General features: G+C 44.4%; 2 long non-coding RNA genes across 2 annotated transcripts in view; one reads left to right on the top strand and one right to left on the bottom strand.

Moving 5' to 3' along the window:
- Positions 1-1,246: 1,246 nt before the first annotated feature.
- Positions 1,247-19,292, bottom strand: part of LOC145517772 (uncharacterized) — a 38,023-nt gene continuing 19,977 nt past the window's right edge. Inside the window, exon 2 of the long non-coding RNA XR_014062316.1 lies at positions 1,247-3,842. This is a non-coding gene — a long non-coding RNA (uncharacterized LOC145517772). The remainder of the gene's footprint in view (positions 3,843-19,292) is intronic.
- On the top strand, positions 11,138-17,289 carry LOC145517775 (uncharacterized). Its single transcript, XR_014062320.1, has 4 exons — positions 11,138-11,173; positions 12,129-12,222; positions 14,041-14,293; positions 16,784-17,289. It is a non-coding gene; the product is annotated as an uncharacterized LOC145517775 (long non-coding RNA).

The following is a 19,292-nucleotide window of genomic DNA, read 5'->3' on the forward strand; positions in this document are numbered from 1 at the left end:
TACAGACTCATCATTTGTAATATTGTTCAACTATGCGTTTTCTCTTTATGCTATAAGACTACTATTACAGAACAATATAGCTGGAGAGATTATAGAGCTATTTTATGTGTAATAAGAACCAAGACCCTGGTGGTCTAGTGGCTAAAAGTCTGCCTGTCAATGCAGGGGACACGGGTTCAATCCCTGGTCCAGGAACTAAGATCCCACATGCCGTAGAGCAGGTAAGGCCAGATGCCACAGCTACTAAAGCTTGTGCTCCACAGCAAGAGAAGAGCCTGTGTTCCACAACAAGAGAAGCCACTGCAATGAGAAGCCTGAGCACCACAGCAAAAATCCAGCGCAACCATAAATAAATGAACAGAAAAGTGATTTTTTAAGAAATAAGAAACAATTTTTATCAAACTCTTACTATGTGCCAGGCTCTGTGTGCTAAGTGCTTTATACATTTATTTTATTTAGTCATCTTAATCCTATGAGGTAGGCTCTACTAATCTCTCCATTTTACAGATAAGAAAACTGAGGATGAAAATTTAAATGTCCTGCTCAGAGTCATGCAGACAGCAGGTCTTAAACTCAAAACACAGGCTGGACTAAGGCTATACCTATGCTTAACTGGTATGTGATATGGTTCTTTTACTTCAGATGAGGCTCTTGGACACCGGAGGTGTAGTGTGAGTTTGCTTGGAACCCTCTAGTGAGGAACGGGCGGGCTGGTACCTGGTTCTTTGGACTCCCAGGCCCCTGCGTCCTCCACTGTACTCTAGATTCTACCTCTCTTTGTTATATTCTACCTCTTTTTGTTATATTCACTAGTTTGTTGTATTTTTTAAGATTCCCCATACAAGGGATATCATGTAGTATTTGTCTTTCTCTGTAGGAGATTTGCTTTGAATAAAGCATCTCTCCGTAAACACTCTCCCCAAGAACTCTCCGGATTCCTCAAAGAATGGCTCTGAGGCACTAGATGTCTTAGCAACAGAGGACAGACCATCCCAGTTGCTTAGTTCTTAGTCCATTGTTTCTTCACTGTTTATTATTGTTATTGGCTGCACCATGGAGCATGTGGGATCTTAGTTCCCCAATCAGGGATCAAACCAAGCCCTTTGCATTGGAAGCACAGTGTCTTAACCTCTGGACTGCCACGGAAGTCTCATGGCCTTTGTTTCTTTAGAAAGCAGAAGGAAACACACATGTTCTTGCCCGGAATGGAACTTAAATGAAGGAAATGATCAGATAAGAAAGGTAGCCAGATTCAAATTAAATTTTATTTGCTTCATTTCAGCCTGCTCCTTCTGTTCTAGATATATCCCCCCCAGATCCTAAACAAATGGCATCACTATTTATTGCACACACCTGTCAAATATCTCCTAAGGTCCTATCAGATTGGACTATCTCTATTTGGATCCAAGAGGAGAGTGATGAATAAAATCTGCTCCTTGTGTGTGTCACTGTTTATTTACTTTCTGGATGAATTCATATTACAAGAAGATTCTGGAAGGGTTGTTAATTATCCCTGTAATCTAATTTATTGCTCTGGGCACCTGATATGTTCTATACCTTTGATAATGTTAATTTTATTCTTTTGTGAGCTGAGCCTGGTATTCGCAAAAAGCCGTAAGATGTAATTTACGTCTCCCCACTTGCATTCTAAATATTAACTCTATTGAAAATGATTAAATAGATTATGTAAATCATGGTCGTTGCATCCACTTTAAAGGTTAATCCTGCCATCGTATAGCCAGATAGTTAATTTGAATCTGTTCCTGAGCATTAATTCTCAGGGAAGCCCAGGTATAATGGTTGCAGTATCCTATTATGGATGTCACTGCATGCCTGCCTGGGATAAAATTTGGAAGAAACAATTCTCAGAGCTTTTAGAACAAAAGTTTCTTAGGGCCACTGAGAGACTCAGTGCATCATGGGATTAGAGTTACACTTTCTCTAGAATTTTAGAAGATAGACTTGACCAAGCTTGAGTTTTCTGAGATGTCACATCCCTTGTTGGGAAGCCAGACCCAGTTTTTCCAGTTCATTCTTTCCCTTCTCTGCCCCGGGACAGTGACCCCTATGGACTCAATCCCTGGGGCCCTTTGCTGATTGGCTGCAGGTGGATTTGGCCCAAGGGGACAGTACTAGGGTATCAGAGAGGCAGCAAATGGTTCACCCCTTCCATGACTCCCACCGGGTGGCCCCTTCTCTGTCTTCAGCTCTCATTGGCTCTGGTACCTCCATTTCCTCCTTGTCTCTCTGCCTTAGGGATGATAATGGCTTTCAACATTGCCAGTCTCTGGATATTTTTGTTCTCTGGTTTGTTTCCTTAATCCTGCTCATGTATCTGTAGATAGCTCTTCATAAAATCTCTTCATTCAAACCATCTGCAATGAGTTCTGTTTCCTCCTAGGACCCTGAATAATACACAGGGTTTAAGTAAAGACCAAACAACCCAAACTTTGGCAAATGTACTGTCAGCAATTGTGATTGTCTTCTTTGGGCCCTGGGAGCAAGGTCACTCAATTTCCTTAGAGCTTCAGAAGTGGGAAGCCTTGAACTCCCTGTGCTCTGAAGTCAGGGAAAGTTTGCAGTCTAGACTCTGAGAAAGAAGGCCAGCATCCCATTGGTGGGCCATTATCTGGCCCCTGTGACACGGTGACAGTGGAAGGTCATGGCCCATAAACTCAAACCACATCAAGTTCTGATTGGTTAATAGTGATCCAAAGATTAAGGAAAGTTACACGGCTTCCTCTTCTAACTTGTTTATCAGGAACTTATTATTTTGCCTCTAGCCAACCCCTCCCACTTAAAAAATCCAAAAGTAGAACACAAAAATAGTGAAAGATACCACAAGCTTAAATTTTAGGCTCCTGCAAAAAAAAAAAAAAAAAAATTTTTTAGCTTTGGGTTTGGGACATCAGGATAGTTTGTTAAAATCTCGGTTCATAGTTGTCCTCAGGTGATTGCAGGAGATAAGAATGCTTCCCCGATGATCTCTGCAGTAACCATGTTATTTCTCCGTCTGTCCTGTCTCTTTGTTTTTGGAACTCTCTTTCCTGCACTCCATATGACCTGTGGGTTCTGCCAATTGAGGGGTCTCACTGCCTCTGCAAGACAGGCATGTAACCCAGCCTGACAGACTCAATTATTCTGGAACCAGTAAGTGGCCCAGGGGCAGAATCAAGGCTAATCAGAATCCTTTACTGAAGCAGATATTGGAAAAGGAGCTTTAAGGGCAGAATAAGCTCAAAGCTGCCTGCAGCCATCTTGCTGTCACAAGAAGGAAATCTTTCAGGGCATAAAGCCAAGCAGAGTGGGAGATGAAAAGAGACAGGGTGCCCATCTTACTGTTCAAACCCCTAAATCCAGCAAGGGCTGGAGTCCAACCCTTGGACTTCTATTTACATGAACCAATGATGTCGTCTTTTAAAAAAGGAGCTAGTTGTTGGATTCTGTCACTGTTCCGTGAAAAGGTCTCAATGAATTCTCCTCCCTTCAAGAATAACTAACACTATGCAAGGGAGTATGTTGCTTTTTCTTTAAGGCTTAAAAAAAAAAAAAAGAAAAAGTCCTTGCTCTTTCATCTGTTTCAGAAGCAAAGGCCCTCCACTTATCGATCCCTCTAAATCCCTCCTCTGGCAATTTAACTAGGCTTCTTTTGTTCTTTTCTCAGTGAATGTGCAAAATAGCTGGTTACCCCCTTCCATAGAGTCATCTTGGTATACATTTGGACTCTAATGAGTTACTCTGAAGCCAGTTTCCTCCAGGCTAAGAAATCCAAGTCTATCGCAAATATTTTTTTCCAGCACCTTTCTCTCTAAATTGCAGAAGTTTGAACATTTTCCTCTGACCTGGAGAGATAGAATAATGTTTCAGAAACTTGTAGAGAAGGTCTTTATAGAAAAAAAAAAATTTACTCCAGTCATAAGAAACTCTATTACTGAAGTCTCAAGATCAAATAAATGTGTAAGTAAATAGGTATGAAAATTTTCAGGCAAAAAAAAAAATGTACATATGTAGCCTCTAAGGGGCTTCCCAGGTGGCGCTAGTGGTAAAGAACCAGCCTGCCAATGCAGGAGACATAAGAGACGTGGGTTCGATCCCTGGGTCAGGAAAATCCCGTGGAGGAGGGCATGACAACCTACTCCAGAATTCTTGGCTAGAGAATCCCATGGACAGAGGAGCCTGGTGGGCTACGGTCCATAGGGTTGCAAAGAGTTAGACACAGCTGAAGTGACTTAGCACATGCATGTAGTCTATAAACCAGTTTTGGGTTCAGTTTTAAAAGAGTTTAAAGGCACATAGCAGTTTTCTGAGATTGCAGTTAGTGGTTGGGTTTTGCCATCCGATTCAATGTGTTTTCCATGTGAAGAAGGAGGTGAGGGGTGGCAACAGGTGGAGGCTCTCTGGGGTTAGTCACTGCCTGAGTATTCACATACTTAAAAAGAGAAGGTTGATTACTCCCAGTTTCGTTGGATATAAACTTTTAAAAAGTCAAAAGGATTAGAATTTCTAGGGGCATGGATCCTACAAGAAGCCTTAATTAAAGAGTGGGAGGTTTAGACTGCCTTAAAGAAAAACTTTTGTTCAAGATTTATTTTTAACCGTGATGAATATGCTCTTAATTAAGACTTCTTTTGGATAAGACTCAAGGAGTTACTATGAGATTACTGTCTTCTACCTTTAACCTAGGAACATGACCCAAAATGCTTTAAATAGAAGACTTGTTAAATTTAAAGAGAGCTTTCTCTCCGATAAAATAATGTTGAGAATAATTAACTTCCAATTTGCTTTAATTACTTTTAAACATGTTTACATTTTCAAACACTAGGATAACACTGTGTTCCAGGGAATCTTGGGGTGCTTGGGGTGTGGGTGTACCAGTGGGGATCCCCAAGATGAGCAACAGTTTGCCTGCCTGCACACAAATAAATAAACTCTTTACGAACCCAGCTTTCCTCCTTTCTCCCATTTCCTTTCTTTATCTATCTCCTAAGTATAATTCAATCATAGGTTTGAGTAATTTAATTAATTAAATTTCCACCACTTGTTTAAAGAATGGTGTCTATTCCTGGTAATCTAAATTATTTTGAAGCAGATGAAACATTTAGAGAAGTGGTTTATAGCCCATCAGCAATTATCATTATGGGGGGGGGCTTTAAAAAAAAAACACGAATAATTCTGGTTCCACTTCCAGAGGTTCTGATTTAATGGAAGTGGGTGGGAGAGCAGCAGCCATTCATACTTTTTAAAGATTCCCACGATTTTAACCTGCAGTGAGGGTTAGGAGTCACTGATTCAGATACTGAAAGAAATCACACCACCAGTTCAAAAGCAATTCATCAGGAAGCAGTAGGGCTTCATGGGAAGGGCTCAGGATTCAGAGTTGAGGGTTTTAATCCTGCCTCCACTCATTGTCCACTATTTGGACTTGCTCATGTACTTGGCCTCTCTGTATATCATTTCCTCGTGGATAAAACTGGGATAATTGTGCCCCCTTTATGGAATTGTTTTGAGGACAAGATCTACCTGGTACACGGGGGAACCTCTGTATCAAGAACTATTATTAATGTAGCATGTAACTGTCTAGAAAACACGTCTCCATGTTCCCCTTACTTGCCTCCTCTATGCCAACAGGAATCCAAGTCCGCACCATTCCTAGAGACCCTGAGTTCCCTGAACGGATATGGGTGACCCTGGCAGCTACACTGGGCTTGTAGAGACGGGGTCTCCAACCTCTGGGATCTAATACCTGATGATCAGATCTTTATTTATAACAATAGAAATAAAGTACACAACAATTGTAATCTGTTTGAGTCATCCCCAAACCATTCCCCCCCTCTCCAGTCTATGGAAAAATTGTCTTCCATGAAGCTGGTCCCTGGTGCCAAAAAGGTTGGAGACTGCTGGAGAAGGCCAAGCACTTGTTCCGTCCAAGCCTAAGCGATGCCGGTCAGTGAGATGAGTCTGAAGGTCTGAGTCCAGCTTTCTTTACAAACTGTGTTACCATTTCTGTTACAAATTATGAACCATCTCTGGGCCCCTACATTTTTTTTAACCAATAAAATGGGATTAGACTAGATGCTCTGTTCCATGTTCTTCCAATAACATGAGTCAATGAGCTTTAAAGAGTCTGTCAGTCTCAGATCAGATAAGTCTGAAAATATTTTTACCTGTCAAGGGGATAACATAGTGTCCAAGCAGCTTTTACAATGAGGAGATCCCATGAAGAGAGTGGATTCTTTTTTTCTTTGGAAAGCTGGTTCTTTTGCAATTAATAGTAGAAAGGGTTCCATCCTGACTTTTGGCTTGGGGATAGTGTATACAAGTTACCCAGTCAGTCTCAGTGGAGAGTAAGGTCTCAGGATTGACTATAGGGGTTTATCTTTTATTGGCTCCTTAGTAGAGATGGAATAAAATTGCCCATGCAAGATTTAGACTGAAATTATCAGTGTTGTCTGGACCCTTAAGACCCTGATGCTGGGAAGGATTGAGAGCAGGAGGAGAAGGGGGCGGTAGAGGATTAAATGGTCATATGGCATTATCAATTCAATGGAAATGAGTTCAAGCAAACTCCAGGAGACAGTGTAGGACAGGGAAGCCTGGCATGCTGCAGTCCACGAGGTCACAAAGAGTTGGACATGACTGAGTGGCTGAACAACAACTGAACCCTTAGCAGCTCTCTAGGTCAGTGGTTTTTTTCCAACTGGGCATGTGTCGGAAGCCTCTGGAGGGCTTATTCAATCTGAGATCCCTGGACTCCACCCCTGGAGTTTCTGATGCAGGAGGTCTGTGAGGAAGTCTGACACTTTGCATTTCTAACAAATTCCTGGATGATGTAGGTGTTGCTGGTCCCAGCGCCACACTTTTAGAGCGACTTCTCTAGGTCTTACTTCACAAACTCCTGTGATGCTACAATCCATGTAGAACATTCTTTAAAATACTAATTGCCAGATCCCACCAGTAAAAAGTCTAATTTTGTGGATTTACAGTGAGGCCCAAGCTGTACTCATCATCAAGGAACTTGGGAAACCCTGACTGGGTCAATTACCCATTCATTGCAACAGAATTACCTGGGCTGGGGCGAGGGGGAGCTTTGAACAAACTCTGATCCCTGGGCTTACTCCCACTTCTCAGATGCTAATTCTGAAAGGCAGGGCTGGGAGAGTGTGCATTTTTCAAGTGTCTCACTTGATTGTGATGTGGATCTAAGTTGCCTCACTTTCTAGGTGAGGACCCTAGAAAGGTTGAGGTATTCATCTAGAGCAGTGGCAGAAACAGTACTAGAAACTGCATGGCCAGATCCTCTGGGCTTGGTCCACACTGCTACGTTCCTTCTTGTCTGGTCCATCAGAGGCTATTTCTTCTGCCATTGATTTTGAAATGGAGCACCCCAAGAGCTGGATACAGCACTGAGTTCTGACATTGATTCTTCAACACCAACTGTGTCCTCCAATTCGACTCAGTTCTGACACTAACTGCCTGGAATGAGCATCAGATCTCACAAGTTGAAAGGTGAGGTTCCCCAAAAGACTGCCCTTGCTTTAGCTCCCAGTCACAGCTGGGTCCTCAGGCCACCCTCTCTTCCCTCTGACTTGCCTACAAATTCAAAGCTTCCCATACACCTTTAGCTGTGTTCATTTGGTGGAGCAACTCACAAAATCCAGGAAAGCGCTGTCCTTCCAATTACCACTTTCTTATGAACAACAAGATGAAGAGACATGGAGGGGAAGGTCTGAAAGGGGCCCCAGCACAGGTGCTTCTGTCTCTGTGTACACCTCCCAGAACATCCATAAGTTCACTACCCAGGAAGATCTCTCACTTTCTCAACCACTGTTGTTGCAAGAGGGGCCGTCGGAGGTGAGCAGAGGTTCCAATCCAGTCTGGGGACTGGAGAGGGACAGTGGAAGCTCTTCCTCTGCAGTGAAGAAGATCCTTGGTCCCATCTCACTAAGGCCACTGCCAACCAAGCATTCTTTCCCCACTCTGCCTCCCAGCAGAACCCAACAGAACTTCCCAGGGGATTTCAGTGCTGCCAGGCCTGAAGAGCAGGCAGAACAAATGTGTTGCCTCATCTCATTAGAGCCAGGCTCCAAGGTTAGGGCTCAAAGGTCAGGAGCCTTTGAAGTGGAAGAGCATAACTGCTGAAGGGTCTTCATTCTTTAAAAGAAGTTTTCCTCCTACGGACCGATTCGATGGAAATTCTGGAAGTTTCATGTCACACAGCAGAAAAGCCAAGTACTTGTGGGCTCGCCTGAAAGGACAAACACATCTGAAAGATGCCTCCTCGTCCCCAGACTGGCTCCTCCCCCACAGATGTCTGCAGGCAGCCCAGGCTTTCTGTCACCCAGGCTTGCTGCCAGGGAGCGGTTTTTCCTCCATTGTTTCTGAGATCTGATGGGTTAACCAGTCTTAGAGACCTCATCTCTGTGATTCATCTCACATCACGCCCTCCCCATTCATCTTCACTGCATTATTTCTGGCCCACATTAACTTCTCTCATCGTTTTTAATTATAAAAATGGCACATGCATGTTTCAGAAGAAGCCAGAAGCCAAGAAACGCAAGGAATGCAGCTCTAGAAGCTGGAAAAGACAAGCAAACAAATTCTCCTGTAGAGCCACCTTGATTTGGGCTCAGAGAGACAGATTTTGGATATCTACCCTCTAGAACTCCAAGAGAATACATGTCTGTTGTTTTAAGCCACGCCATTTGTGGTAATTTATTGGAGCAACCTTAGGAAACTAATACAGGTTGTTTTCAAATTTTTGGACTTGTAAATATTTTAGTACCTCCTATCTCTTGATTATCCCCTGGAGTAGGAAATGGCACCCCACTACAGTATTCTGACCTAGAGAATTCCATGGATAGAAGACCCTGACGGGCTACTATCCACGGGGCCGCAGAGTCAGACATGACTGAGCACACATCTCTTGATAGAAACACTTGACTGCAGTCTCTCCTGGCTTCAGCCTGCTCCCCCATGACCACTCCTTGACTCCCCACTTCTGGAAAATGTTATCCAAATTCTTTAGTCCAAAGGACCCCCATGCACTAGCCTAACCCACTTTTTTTTAGCCTTAAAATTGACTATTCTATGACCACTCACACCCTCAACACACATGTTTTCTACATTCATTACCTGACAACCTTTTCTATGCCTGCTGTGCCTTCCTTCACCCATCTGTGTGTATAGTACTTTAAGCTCCAGTTCAAATGGGACCTGTCCCCAAATGACCCTTCTGTGTCCTTGGCCCCCCCTCAACAAGACGTGATCTTCACCTTCTTTGAACTTGCTTAACATTTTTCATCTCTCTTGTGGCAAATATCAATTTCACCTTGCATTGGATTGGCCAAAATTTTCGCTCAGATTTTTCCATAAGATCTGATGGGAAAAATCCAAATGAACTTTTTGGTCAACCCAATATTTGAGTTACAGATTTGATATATGAAGAGCCTAGTACTTTAATCATTTGCTGAATTATCTGACAATTAAATATCTATTGAATTGAAATGTGAGCTATGCAATAGAACAGGTTTTCTTGCTGTTTGTGTTGTAATTTGATACCCATGATGAGATGGGCTTCCCTGGTGGCTCAGATGGTCAAGAATCTGCATGCAATGCAGGAGACCTGGGTTAGATCCCTGAAATGGGAAGATCCCCTGGAGGAGGGCACAGCAACTCACTCCAGTATTCTCGCCTGGAGAATCCGACGGACAGAGCAGCTTGGTGGGCTACAGTCCATGGGGTCGCAGAGAGTCAGACACGACTGAATGACTTAGCACAGCACAGCACATGTGATGAGATGGAAACCATGGACTTTAACAATGAAAGATGGACATAAGAAAGGACACTAATTAGGCTTAAATTATGCTTCCAGTTTTTCAAATCTCATCCCTGCCTTCTGTCTTTCCAGATTCAAGAATAAATATGATGGTGATGATTCAGGAGCAAAGAGAATATTCGCTGACTCCAAGCTCAGTAATGATTCTCCACTGTGATTCAATGCCATCTTGGGCTGTGTTTATAGGAGTGCAAGTCCAGAACAAAGAGGAGATTGTCTCATGGCTTTTTCAGATGCATCTTCTGTAGGAGGCATGATGAATGCGACCACTGTTTCCTATAACAGATACAGCATCAGAATAACCTGGGATGCTGTGAAAAAATACAGATTTCTAGATACCACCTCCAAGAAGTTTCTGAATGAACAGGTTAGGAAAGGGCCTAGGGATCTATATTTTAACCAGCATGAATTGTTGGAGGCTTACTAGTCTAAAAAAACCCTTAGAGTTGTTTCCACTTTTGGAATTCTATTATTCAGAATATTGTGTCCAGTTACTGGTTCCATAGTCTCAAGATTCCAGCTTACTGACTCTGCTGGTTCTTACCACTGGCAGTCCCAAGTTTTGGCCTTCAGAAGCTGTTTCTTGGGAAAGGGAGCACTTAAAAACCGGTCAATAGGCAAGTTTGGGGGTTTTAGCTCACTGGTTCTTTTAGAATTTCACCATTAGTAATGAGGGCTGTAACTCACAAGCCCCAGCCACTCAGTTTATCTCCTAGAGATGAAAGAAACAGGTTGTTATCGCAGCTGAGAAGCCACCCAATACAAAACACGCAAGTGTAATCACGTAGCCTTGAGTACCTGAAGGGGAGATGATCCGAGGAGGCAGAGGCACTGATAGAACTGGTGTCTCGTTAGAACTGACCTTGTATTCTAGAAAGAGACCTGAATGACTCAAAGAAGCCTTGTTGCCCGTGACCTTTCCTCACCCCAGGGGCAGAAGCGGTGTTAGCCATTCCCAGGGATGGGGATGGGACAGCTCAAGTGCTAAAGAGAAGCAAGAACTATTGCAGGAAGGAGGACCCCTTCCAGGGCCTGAAACTGGGCTCTTGTCTAACACTCAGAAATGAATTGTCCGAGGAGAGACATGTGGTGACAAGGGTGCCTGGGTGGAGAGCAGGAGGATAAGGGAACCCAGAAGAGCAGCTCTGCCACGTGGCTCACAGTCTCGGGATTTATGGTGCCGGGATTAGTTTCCGGGTTGTCTTTAGCCAATCATCTGACTCAGAGTCCTTCCTGGTGGTGCACGCCTTGTTCAGCCAAGATGGATGCCAGAGAGAAGGATTCTGGGAGGTGGTCAGACCCGTGGTGTCTCCTTTTGACCTTTCCCGAACTCTTCTGGTTGGTGGAGGCTTGTTAGTTCTGTGTTCCTTACCAGGACCTCCTGTTCTAAAACCACTCATGCAAATGGTTACTATGGTGCCTGGCCAGGGTGGGCGGTTTCAGTCAGTGTGCTTCCTCTAACAGAACCAGGGAGCTCCATGCGCTGGCCCTCTTGCTCTGGTCATTCCATTCCAGAGATTTACTGCTGCCTCCTAAATAAACAAAGCTATTGGAACTTTAAGAGCCCAGTCTGACAGATGACCAAGAGTCATTTTTCAGCCTTAACACTATTTGTTTACCGTGTGTCCATTGTCATTAACCCCTAAGAGTGAAAGCAGACCAGTCCATTTCATTTTCTGATTATGGAGTTTATGACATCGTTAAAATTAATTGAGCGCTTATCTCAGCACATAACGAGTGGGCCATGTGGAGCAGGCAGAGTTCCTGGAAAAACCCTGGCCGAGGGTCTGAGTGTGTTCTCGCCATCAGCGTGGTGCAGCCGGATCCCTGGTCCCATGTAGGTCACGGAATCTTACCAAGGACAGTCATGCAGTTCTGGTGGTCGGCAGCCTGTTCTCAGCATTGCTGTTTCTCCATAGAAAGCACTGCAGGACTGCAGTAGGGCTTCGAGTCAGAGAGGAAAGAGAAGACAGTCTGCACACTTATTTCTTTCGCTTTAAAGAGGAAGTGGAGAGTTTCTATTTGGGATGGTGACAGTTTCAGAAATGCAGGATCGTAATGGGTTGCACAGTATTGTTGAATGTAGTCAATGCCACTGAATTATACACTTAATATAGTTAAAATTTTACTGGTCAATTTGTGGTACGTATATTTTACCACAGTTTTTTGAAGAAAATGGACTGGCTAATCCATAGACTAGTCCACTCACTGTTCTCTGTGCTCAGTCGTGTCTGACTCTTTGTGACCCCATGGACTGTAGCCCACCAGGCTCTTCTGTCATGGGATTTTCCAGGCAAGAATACTGGAGTGGTTTGCCATGCCCTTCTCCAGGGAATCTTCCCCACACAAAGACCGAACCCACGTCTCCTGTGTCTCCTCCATTGCAGGTAGATTCTTTACCGCTGAGCCATGGGGGAAGCCCATTCCATTGCGGGGCTGGGGGGGGGGGCGCTGGGGGGGTGGTGGTGATTAACAAACAGTTGCCATCTTGTTTCCTCTTTTGATTGCAAATGCCTCAGTGACCTTCTGTTCCTTCTGTAGGTTTGACTTATCCTGGGAGCAGTGACCAAAGCTGTCTCTTGTCCTAGGAACCATGCAGATATTTTTGCTCAGTCTAATTCTGGGGCATTTGAGAGCAAATGAAACTTCACTAACTCCTAAGACTTAAATGCTTAAGTATTGGAATGGCTTGAATCCCTTTTATCCACCGGAAGATGGGCCTAAGAGTTTGCCTCTGGGGTAGACTGTCCTACTTTTCTTATGGAAATGATAGCTAGCTAATTACCATTGCGTGTGGGTACTCAGTGCATTTGTTTTGAATGCCAACTCCCTCTTTTCCTCCCCCTTTCCAGAACTGAATACTTTATTTATTTATTTTTTTAAAATAAATTTATTTATTTTAGTTGGGGGCTAATGACGTTACAATATTGTAGTAGTTTTTGCCATACATTGACATGAATCAGCCATGGGTTTACATGTGTTCCCCTTCCTGGACCCCCCTCCCACCTCCCTCCCCATCCCATCCCTCTGGGTCATCCCATTGCCCCGGCCCTGAGCATTTGTCTCATGCATCGAACATGGAATGGTGTTCTGTTTCACATATGATAATATACATGTTTCAATGCTATTCTCCCAGAACGTCCCACCTTCACCTTCTCCCTCAGAGTCCATAAGACTGTTCTATGCATCTGTGTCTCTTATTCTGTCTCGCATATAGGGTTATCGTTACCATCTTTCAAATTCCATATATACGCATTAGTATACTGTATTGGTGTTTTTCTTTCTGGCTTACTTCACTCTGTATAATGGGCTCCAGTTTCATCCATCTCAATAGAACCGATTCAAATGTATTTTTTTAATGGCTGAGTAATATTCCATTGTGTATATGTACCACAGCTTCCTTATCCATTCGTCTGCTGATGGACATCTAGGTTGCTTCCATGTCCTGGCTATTGTAAACAGTGCTGTGATGAACTTTGGGGTACACGCGTCTCTTTCAATTCTGGTTTCCTCGGTGTGTATGACCAGAACTGAATACTTTAATACAGAGCTGAAATAAATAAAGGCTTTTGGATTTGTGGCCCAAACTCACCTCGCTTTGCAGTATTTGGGCCTATGAATGTTTTCGCCACCCAGAGTTCAGAGACTAACAGAACCACAAGGTTGAAAGAGGCTGGAAAGATCCCCTGTTTATTACCCATGGGATGCCTATCAAATGGTCACACACAGGCGTGGCTTCTATCTTGGAGAAAGGTCACACCTTGTATCCATTACTCATCCTGTCTCCTCAAACAGTCCCTCAAAATTGCAGACATAGACACATTTTTAAAGTATATTCCACCAATCCAGGGGCTTCCCTAGTGGCTAAGTGATAAAGAATCCACCTGCAGTGCAGGAGACTTGGTTTGATCCCTGGGTTGGGGAAGATCCCCTGGAGAAGGAAATGGCAACCCACTCCAGCATTCCTGCCTGGAGAATCCCATGGACAGAGGAGCCTGGGAGCCTGGTGGCCCTCTGTGGGGTTCCGTAGTCCATGGGGTTACAAGAGTCAGACACTACTTAGCGATTGAACCACACCAATCCAGAGATTTATAATTCTGCTGTCTCTGTATTGGGTTTAGATCACGTTATTTTAATATTCCAGGAAGATGTTTTTTAGTTGAGAATGTTCAGTTCAGCTCACATTTTCTACTTGTAATTTCTAGCTGGAAATTACCTACGGCAGCTGAGTCACCCACCTCCCCGCTGAAGCCTGCTGGCTGTTTCCAAGGCCTTCCTCATCATTCAAACCACGAGGCGGCCACAGGAATACCGAAAGCAACACTTGATGGCTGTGGAAGATTTTCATCCTCACAGGTCGTGAATGCCTTCTGTCTATCACCTGCACTAAGGATTTACGACTGTCTCAGTGTTGTATTTCTAGCCGCTGTACACTGAAGGAAAGCATCCTGCCCTGAGGTAAGGACACATTCTTTATTCATAGTGAAAATGAAAGCAAGTAAAGGGCAAGATTTTTTTTTTTAAATCCCTCTTCCAGTATGTTCAGAATGAAAAGCTTATTGAAATAAGACCTTTAAAGTGTTTCCTTTCACTGTTCATTTGGGATGCGATTCCACAGATGGTACAGACACCCTGAAGATGTTGCCTGGTCTGAAATCTTTTTATCTGTAGCTTTAGAAGAGCAAAGGGTATGACATATGGAAAGGAGCAAACAGCCGTGGGAAGGCATGGCTATTGACAGGGATTGGAATATAAATTATAGAACGGATGCTTGCCTCAAAATATTTCTGGTGGGTTTCTATCCATGGGGTACCACTCGAGGGTATGGGATGGAGGCTACGTATGGGGCGATTGAGGGCAGATGTGATTCTGCGATAGGCATGCAGAACTGCAAGCTCAGCAAGTTCCAGCCCTTGACCTAAACCACAGTGTTTTTATGTAATCACGGTTGGTGTGGATTGAACTGTGTCCCTCCCAAATTCATACACGGAAGCCCTAACCCTCACTATCTCAGATTGTAGCTTTATTTGGAAGCGGGGTCATCGCAAGAGCAATTTGTTAAGATGAGGTCATACTGGAATAAAATGGGCCCCTAATCCAACACAACTAGTGTACTTATAAAAGGAGGGAAGCTGGACACAGAGACAGACCCACAGAGAGGGTAATGATCTGAAGACACAGGGAAAAGCCAACCAGTCACAAGGAGAACCAAAGACTGCCAACAAACCATCAGAAGCTAGGAAAGAAACATAGGACAGCTCTGTCCTCTGTTAAAAACAAGACAACAGGTCCAATATGGAGTCACTTTTGCTAAGCCCTACATCAATCATCAAACCAAGACTTAACTTAGTTATGGTTTTAGCTCTCCCAGAAATGTCATCTTAAACCAGTCAATCAGGCATCACTTCATCAGCACTAGTTAAGTCATCTGCCTGATGGACCCCTTCTGTCCCCTAAAGGAAAGTAACTTTGCAATAACCTGCTTTTTTGCCTAGTACAGCTTCCTTGTTCCTGCTCCCCTTTGCTTGTACCATTTTATACAGCTCCTCAGAGCTCCTTTCTATCTGCTCAATTGGATGCTGCCCAATTCAGGAGCTGTCGAAAAAAGCCACGTGTTAGTTGCTCAGTCATGTCTGACTCTATGCGCCCCCATGGATTGTAGCCCGCCAGGCTCTTCTGTCCATGGAATTTGCCAGGCAAGAATACTGGAGTGGATCGCCATTCTCTTCTCCAGGGGATCTTCCCTACCCAGGGATCGAACCTGCATCTCCTGCATTGCAGGCAGATTCTTTACCGTCTCAGCCATCAGAGATGCCCCAAATAAAGCCAATAAGATCTTTAAAATTTACTCATGCGCTGCAACTACTGAGCCTGTGCTCCAGAGCCCAGGAGCTGCAACTACTGAGCCCACTGACCCTAGAGCCCATGCTCTGCAACAAGAGAAGCCACTGCAGTGAGAAGCCCCCACATCACAACTAGAGAGCAGGCCCCGCTCACTGAAGCTAGGGCAAAGTCATGCACAGCAACAACGACCCGGCACGAATTTACTTGGCAGATTTTTTTTTTTTAATATCTTACTGCCCTCAGAAGGAAGCAACCCTATGAACAGTTTAACACTAAACTCCTAGCCACCAGAACTTCGAGAAAATAAATTTCTGTCGTTGAAGCCTCCCCGTTTGTGGAGCTCTGTTGTGTCAGCCTGACCTGACTTAATAAACTGGCTGTCCTGTGCATCCAGCGCCCTGCATCGCTGAGCAGTCCCAGAAGCTGTAATACCTAAAGGTGCCATTTTATCTGTAAAGCAGTTATGATTAGAGATGTTTCTTTGAACTTATGGTTACCAGGAAGGAAGGGCAGTGGGGGAGGGGTAGTTAGAGAGCTTGCAATTGACATGAACACTCTGCTATATTTCATGTAATGTAAATTGCAAATTACAAGGTTCTCAATAACATGATTTTTAAACAATTTTTTTTTTTTAAATTTATGGCTGTGCTGGGTCTTCATTGCCACACGAGCTTTTCTCTAGTGGTGCAAGGGCTTCTCACTGTGGTGCCTTCTCTTGGGGCAGAGCTCTAGGGTTCCTGGGCTTCAGTAGTTGTGCACAGGCTTAGCTGCTCCATGGCACGTGGGATCTTCCAGGACCAGGGATCGAACCCATGTCTTTTGCATGGAGCCACTACGGAAACCCTAACCTGATTTTTTTAAAAAGTGACATGGTAGTAGAAAGTGAGCTCCCATAAACTCCTGCCTCAGTATTACCTGGGGAAGCCCTTCCCCTACACTCTGAAGTAACTTAGCATTAACAGGGCTTCCTTGGGTGAGTCTTGCTGCCACTGAAATCGAAGAACCGCTGATCTAGGCTGTGCGTCAGTGGAGATACAGATATCAACCCAAGTGTGCACACGCTGCAGATCAGCTGCGTGAGAAACAATGACTTCTTTCTTCCAGATCCATTCTGCTCATGCGACAATACCTTCCGAGAGCATTCGCTTTTCACAGCAAAGAATATCTCCTCCAGGCTCTTGGCTGTCACTACCCTGACCTGCCACCCGTGTGGTGTCCCATCAGGTGCTGTGGACGAGGCAGGTGCTGTCACCGACCGATGCACAGTGGAGCAGAAACTTCACAGGACAGGCTGAGAAGAGGGAGAATCAGAAACAAACCGGGATACAACTTTTCTAGAAAATGCTCTCCAATACAACCAACTCTGTGAGACAGGACTTCAGGGCAGGCGTGGCCATGGAGGGAGGCGAAGACTGGCAGGTCAGGTCTGAGGCCGGGATGTCATGACGATGGAGGAAAAGATGGTTGGTCCAGGACCCAGTTTCTTTGACGTGTTATTTCCGTCCACGTGTGCTGTAGAACACTGCTTCTGCCCAGTGCCCCAGGAACATAGGGTCTCATGGTGAAAACCCTTTTTCAGATATTCTAAATCATTTTTATTTATTTTGAAATAATTACAGGCTCTCTGGTTTTTGTTTCTCTTTTGCTCTGAGACGTGGGCATTGGTCCACAGGCTGACCTGAAGGACGGTGTTCACGGCTCACACTTACCTGGCTCTCTGACCTTGACTCTTGCTGTAAGAACCAAAGGGCGTCTTGCTTGTCTTCCTGAGGCGCTTCCGCCCCTCTTGCAAACAGATTTCCTGTGGGCCCTCTTGTCATTTAGAAATACCCTTCATCATCTGAATCACAGTTCCGGTTCCAGACATTCCCAAAAGAACCAGCTATTCTCAATGTACGAGAAAGTAAATTCTGAAAGTAAGTTGGTACACCAGTCACTTAGAATTTGGGGCTCACCTCCCAGAGCTACAAACTGATACATAATGGCAAAGTTCCCAGACCAGCCCGCAAAAGCCTGATTTTTCCAAAATGAAGCATTGGTGGTATAGCGGTGAGCATAGCCGCCTTCCAAAATGTAGCTGAACCAAGGCAATAAAGTGATATGCAGCCCAACCATGCTTGGCATGGTGTTTCCATTGGAATGCATGTCCTGTACCAGCTGGGAAGCCAAGAAGGCAGAGGGAAATAAATCTTGAGCTGAAATCTATCTTGTAGTTGGGATTTTGCAGCCAGGTACCAGTAAGTCAGCCCCGAGGGTAGAGAAATGTGGGATGTAGACGCTCACAGAATCATTTGTCAAATCTTGGGAGCTTCCAAAGAAATGTGTAGAATTAAAATTTAGTTCTGTGGAAGCAGAGCCTCAGTTTACTACCATCTACCAAAGCACTGTGACATCTGTCATCTTGGGATGAGGTCAAAGAGCCTCAATCAAGAGAAGACAAAGGCCCTCCTGGTGGGGATGGCACTGGGTTCTGGAGACTACCCAGGCAAGCAAGAGACGGGCAGAAATGCAGCTGGGACTCTGGCAGAGGCAGCAGGCTGTTGACCACCCGGTTTGGGAAGTGGTTTTAATCCATTTTGATACAACGACATCCTGTTCTCAGTTCCTATGAAATGGTTTTCTCTTTTTGAGTTGCCCACTCTCCATCTCTCCACATGGGTCAAGAGAACAGGCCACTCAGCAATATGAGAAAAAATAATAGAGATTATCTTTAAAACTGATGAGACAGCAAAGAGGCTTTATGACCAAAGGAGAGAAGTAATAACCTGAGGACCAACTATGTGCTGATTGCTCTTCTGTGTCTTTCCCCTGCCTATCTTTCTCCATTCCCCTAAACATCTTAGGACACGGGCATTATTATCCTATTTAATTGATGGAAATTGAAGCCTGAGAAGTGATGTTAGACTGAGAACCTTGGACCAATAGGTAAGAGACCTTGCATGGACTCAAACGCATCCTCTGGCTCCAGAGTGATGGTCATCCCACCATTGGAACAGAGCATTCCCACATCAATGCCCTAGACGCAAGTACATTTTACTCACTGGTTTTCAATCAGTAAAAAAAAAAAAAAAAATCGAAAAGCAAGGCTGACCCCATTTTTTCTTAACCATTTTTCATACAGGAAAGGTGATAAATGTACCAAGTAGACTTGGCGTTGAGTAGTCTTTGCTGTACACTGCTGGTCAGACTGAATGAGAAGCTCAGTTTCCAGAGAGCCTGGGCAGACCCTGGGCTCTGGTGAGGTTGACACCGAGCTGGCCAACGCTTAGAGGAATGGGTTCACCCACTTTTTTGACCGTGTGGGGTACCCAGCTCAGAGAGAAGAGATGATTGTGTGTATCCTTTGATAAGGGAGAGAGGGGGAAGCCCTGTGCTGCAGAGAAAGTATTTAAGCTTTTCAGATTAAAAAAAAATAGGGCTGTAACATCCACTCAGCACCCAACTTAAATCTAACCACAAAATCACATCAAAGCCAACATATAGAAAAGAATTGTGTTTCCCACAAAAATCCCATTTCTTTTCAGTTCGGTCTCTTCCATGATAGTTCCTCGGGGCTCCTGGGCTGCGTTAGAGTCTCCCCCTAGTGGACAGCTGGGACATTTCAGCCTTCGTG

This window comes from Giraffa tippelskirchi, chromosome 8, assembly GCF_054371585.1.
Source record: "Giraffa tippelskirchi isolate mGirTip1 chromosome 8, T2T-mGirTip1v1.2.pri, whole genome shotgun sequence".
NCBI classification, from domain to species: Eukaryota; Metazoa; Chordata; class Mammalia; order Artiodactyla; family Giraffidae; genus Giraffa; species Giraffa tippelskirchi.